General features: G+C 36.3%; 1 pseudogene; it reads left to right on the forward strand.

The window, feature by feature from the left end:
- The first annotated feature begins 1,042 nt into the window (after window positions 1-1,042).
- On the forward strand, window positions 1,043-5,188 carry LOC111403708 (annotated as a pseudogene).
- The last annotated feature ends 399 nt before the right edge of the window (window positions 5,189-5,587 follow it).

Genomic DNA, 5,587 nt, shown 5'->3' on the forward strand with positions numbered 1-5,587 from the left:
AATTATCAAATAACTACTTTTTTAATTTGTTAATGTATATTGAGAAATAAATTTATTTCCTTAATACTAGATTACTAAAAATTTTAAAATATTAAGGTAACAAAAAGAATTAAAAATTGTAAAGCATTATGGTAACAAAAATAGTTTGCGAGACTAATGTATAATTAATTAATGATAAACAAGTTAAAACTTCAAATCTGTCTTAAAATAAAATTTACACACTGAAAACTATCCTTGGGTTTTTAATTATTAACCTGCACCCACTCGTCTGACCAGTGACCCAGGGCCTTCGTGGGATCGATCACCAGATCGGTTCTCACACTGTTAATCTATGCCGTTACACCTAATTTGTTGTTATTTGAGAGAGAATAATTAGTTGAGTTGAAGCAGCTGTCACTTTTTTTAATTTATGATATGATGCTTTTATGAAGTATAAGGTTTTTTAGTGGTGTTGGTGTAAAGCCTTCTGAGTCTGTTAATTGATTTCTGCCCTTGTATGTGTAATCTGTTACGAGCTCTAGATTTAGGAAAAGCCGAGAAAAGGAGAAGCATGAGAATATAAGGAACTTTTGGAGGTTGAAAGAATATTCAGGAATCCACTCCAGATAGGAGAACTTCAGTAATCAGTGGACAGTTATCACATAATCAACTTTACTAATGGAAAAAGCAGAGTATTACTTCGATATTTCAAGGGCTCCTTTAATTTCATCAAGGAATATGCCCCTGCATGTGTAATTTGAGTACTTGACGTTTGGCTACATTCGGCAGCATACACAACTGGGGCTTGGAGTTGTTCTTAGTGTTTTTCACATATAAGAAGAGCTATTAAGGTCTTCCATTCTATAATGGAAGTCACTTTTATTCAGAACATAATTTTCAATAGTTATAGTCATTGACCCTGGTATTCTGTGGATTGTTTGTTTCTCATTAATTATGAACTGTATTGTTTAATCCACTGAATCATATAAGCTTCCTCGTCTTTGGAATTTTTTTATAAGAATTGAATATTCCAGGTCATCACCTAAACGTATTGAAGGGCCAGATGGGAGAAACTTGCAGCTTCATTTTAAGTCCAGGCTTTCCCTCCCTCTCTTCACTGGGGGGAAAGTAGAGGGGGAGCAGGGTGCTGCTATTCATGTTGTACTGATTGATGCAAACACAGGCCATGTTGTAACATCTGGACTTGAATCTTGCGTGAAACTTGATATTGTTGTACTAGAAGGTGATTTTAACAACGAAGGTGATGAAGGGTGGACTCAAGAAGAATTTGAAAGCCACGTTGTGAAAGAGCGTGAGGGGAAAAGGCCTCTTTTGACTGGGGATTTGCAAGTAACACTCAAGGAAGGTGTTGGAACACTAGGAGATCTCACATTTACTGATAATTCAAGTTGGATAAGGAGCAGGAAGTTCAGACTTGGTCTAAAGGTTGCATCAGGATATTGTGAGGGGATACGCGTACGGGAAGCAAAAACAGAGGCTTTTAGTGTTAAAGATCACAGAGGGGAATGTGAGAGACTTTATTCAATGTTGTTTAATTTCTCATCATCTTGAAATATTTGTTGAATAGTCTTTTCTCTGATGCAGTGTACAAAAAACATTATCCTCCTGCTTTAAATGACGAAGTATGGAGATTGGAAAAGATCGGGAAGGAAGGTTCATTTCACAAGAGGCTTAATAATGCAGGAATACTTACGGTTGAGGACTTCCTGCAGCTTGTGGTCAGGGACTCTCAAAAATTACGAAATGTAAGATGGCTTTAGCTGTTGAATTAGAAGCTCCATGATTTTCATATTTTGATTTGTATCCATGATTTTGCCAGATCCTTGGTAGTGGTATGTCAAATAAGATGTGGGAGGCCCTCATAGAGCATGCGAAGACTTGTGTCTTGAGTGGAAAGCTTTATATATATTATCCTGATGATTCAAGAAATGTGGGTGTTGTTTTTAACAATATCTATGAGTTGACTGGCCTTATAGCAAACGAACAATATCATCCAGCAGATTCACTTTCTGACAGCCAAAAGGTTGGTCATATTTCCCTTAAAATTACGATTTATCGTTTGTTGCCTCTAACTATTCTTCTACACAAGTTTCATTTTCCCCTTTAGTTGCTTGTTATATATGTTACGCGAAAATCGATAGTTTGTCAGTGAATGTATTTGTACGAAATTTTATTTCATAGCAGATTTAGATTTGAACCTGAGCACTGCAAATCTTCATATTTAAACTTTTTCCTTCTGTTTCAAGTAGTGAAATGGTTACAAGTGTCAGATGAAGCATTTTAGTGCATTAAGAAACAAAACTAGTAGGGTATCCTTAAGTCAATGATCAGTTTTAAGATTTATGTACGTAAAATGTTGTCAAACATGACTTACACTGTGTAACTTGGATCCATGTAAAAATAGTGGTAGGCAAACCCTTGGGCCGTGTATTCAATTAAGTTTTCAGAAATTTGTTTACCAAATAAAGTCTATTCTGGTTTTTGACATTTGAAAAGATAGGAGTGTCTTGATTTCATAAAGAACTTCTGTAATCTTTAAGACTCAACTGTTTCCATTTTGGATTCTCTTGCTAGAAGTGGCATTTATGTAAGGTGTCTGTTGGTCTGGAAATATCCCCACTGAATTAATTATGTCCTTCACGACAAACATTGAATGATTTCTTTGGACACATGGCAAAAATTATTCATCTTCTAATCATGAGTGTAATGCATTTACCCGAGAGTTTTTCGAGTCTCAAAGAGAGCTTTCGAACCAGGAATCTGGGATTAATATTTATACTTTGCTTGTAACTTTTTGGATGATGTTCTAGTTTCAACAATTATTTGAGCTGGTGCAATAAGACATTCTCTTGCTAGAAGTGGCATTTATGTAAGGTGTCTGTTGGTCTGGAAATATCCCCACTGAATTAATTATGTCCTTCACCACAAACATTGAATGATTTCTTTGGACACATGGCGAAATTATTGATCTTCTAATCATGAGTGTAATGCATTTACCCGAGAGTTTTTTGAGTCTCAAAGAGAGCCTTCAAACCAGGAATCTGGGATTAATATTTATACTTTGCTTGTAACTTTTTAGATGATGTTCTATTTTCAACAATTATTTGAGCTAGTGCAATAAGACATTTTCATATGAACCATTAACTTACGACTGATGGCATTGCTTTGTCGAAATTTTAATACCTGTAGGTATATGTGGATATGTTGGTGAAGAAAGCATATGATAATTGGACCCAGGTTGTAGAATATGATGGAAAATCACTTTTGAACTTTAAGCAAATTAAAAAGTCGAACATGTCTCGCAATGATCTGCCTGTGGGCCCTGTCAATTATCCTAATGCTTTGGATAATCAGCTTCCACTTCAGAGATTGCCAGTATCAGTTCAATCTGAGCAACCGTCAATTGACTCAAACGTGTTAACAGGAGGTATGTTTGACCTTACTGAATACATTCCCTTTTTACTTGATAGTTGATAATTGACAGCCAGCCGGCAACCATCAGTTGACCTGAACATGTTAACTGGAGGTAGGTTTGACCTTAATGAATACATTCCTCTTTTACTCAATAGTTGATAATTGACAGCCAGCCATGGGACTGAAATAGAGTAGTAATAAATGTTAAAACTTTCTGATTGGTACAATTTCCTCTACTTTAAACATCTCAATGTCATTTATTAAGCATGTGACATAATTGCCGGCATTTTCTTTAATTTATCACATCTACTTTTGCCCTTTAGGACCTGGGAGTAAAATTCTCTCTTTTTAGTTTTTGCAGTTGGGTATTTTTGAGGTTCTTTTCCTTTTCTTTTTCTGGAAGTGGGTGAGGGTGGCTTTTAGACCATAGATGACATTGGGAGGTATGTCATAGCTTTTGGTGCTAGGAAATGGTATCTGATCTTGGTGGTGGAAAGATGATTGCTTGGTTTGTGGGGGGTTTTCATTTTTATGTTTATTTTTTATTATTATTTTTTTTTGGGTGTTGGGTGTGGGGTGGGCGGGGGTGGGGGGCACAGATCAGGAAAGTGCGTGTACCATTGTACTCTTTTCTCATCTTCGTTTTTGTTCCACATTATTTTGTTCTTCTAATTTTATTTGTAATCCACTGTCTTTTGATCATCTTCACTGGTAACCTCTTTTAGTTTTTGAAATACGACAGATCAGGTAAGTGCACTTAAATTTTTTTTTTTTTTTTTTTTAATCTTACTGGTAACCTCTATTATTTCCTGAAAGTCATACATACATGGCCACACTGACATTTGTTCGTAATGCCTTGCGATTTTTTTTTTTTTATCAATCTCAGGTTCAGGTTACGACAATATAATTACTCGATATCCTACCGAGCCTCAGCTTATAAATTCCAGTTCCCGCAACCAGTTTGATACCCCCTCTTTTACTCAGCCTGAACAGCAGGTCAACCTTTCATATGATGAGAGGGTTGGTCTTGCCCTTGGCCCTCCTCAGTCATCATCTTTCCAAACGGGAAATTCTTCTATTCAGCAAGCCAGTCCTAATCCTTTTGAGGACTGGTCCAATAATCGGGAGAAGGGTGTTGATGACTTCTTATCAGAGGAGGAAATTCGCATTAGAAGTCATGAAATTCTTGAGAATGATGATATGCAGCACTTGCTTCGGCTTTTCAGCATGGGAGCTCATGCCTCTGTTAATATGCCTGAAGATGGGTATGGTTTTCCCACTTATATACCATCGCCTTCTCCAGGCTCAAGTTATAATGAGGATCGAACCCGTTCTGGAAAGGCTGTTGTGGGTTGGCTGAAAATTAAGGCTGCAATGAGATGGGGCATCTTTGTCAGGAAGAAAGCAGCTGAGAGGAGGGCAAAGATTGTGGAGTTGGAAGACTAATAGAATTTGCTCTGGACATGGAGTTTGGCACTCAATCTTAACCATCAATCGTATCTGACAATAGCTGAAACTCTTCTGCAGATCAAGTAGATTCATTAGGCTTCAGGACTGTATATTTTCTGAGTCGTCTTACGGACCTTTGTTGTTTGTTTATTTAAAATAACAACGGATTACCTGTACAGTCGTATGTACAGAAAGTTGTTAGCTTTTATAACTTTGTCTAATGAATTGTTTTCATCAGACTATTATTTCAATGTTAAATTTAAGCAAAAGATATATTGCTGTAAATGATTGCTACCAAACGTTCTGTGTTAATGTTATTCAATTCTGTTGCTTTTCGATTCACAAATACTTCATTTAGCTGCTGTTCATCGACTTCTTTTAGCTTGAGATGAAGTACATGGATTCTATACATGTTTGCCTGAAAAAGTGTTTGGGTGATAGTTTACATGTTTGCATTATCTAACCCGGCTATAAACTTTAGGTGCAAAGGTCATACCACATTCGTTGCCTAACTGCAGATCAAAATAATTTTAGGTGCGGAAAAGAAATAAAATTATTATGTTAAATAGAAATTTTGGAGCAACTGTATGCGTTTATATGATGGAACAAATATCTTGTACTAACAAAAGAGGAGGAAAATTCTATATAAACCGTTGATGTCAAATAAAAGTCTATCTGGGAACTCAACCTCCTCAACAAAGTCTAAGAGCGTGAAGGCAGCTAA

This window comes from Olea europaea, chromosome 11 (assembly GCF_002742605.1).
Source record: "Olea europaea var. sylvestris chromosome 11, O_europaea_v1, whole genome shotgun sequence".
Classification (NCBI taxonomy): Eukaryota; Viridiplantae; Streptophyta; class Magnoliopsida; order Lamiales; family Oleaceae; genus Olea; species Olea europaea.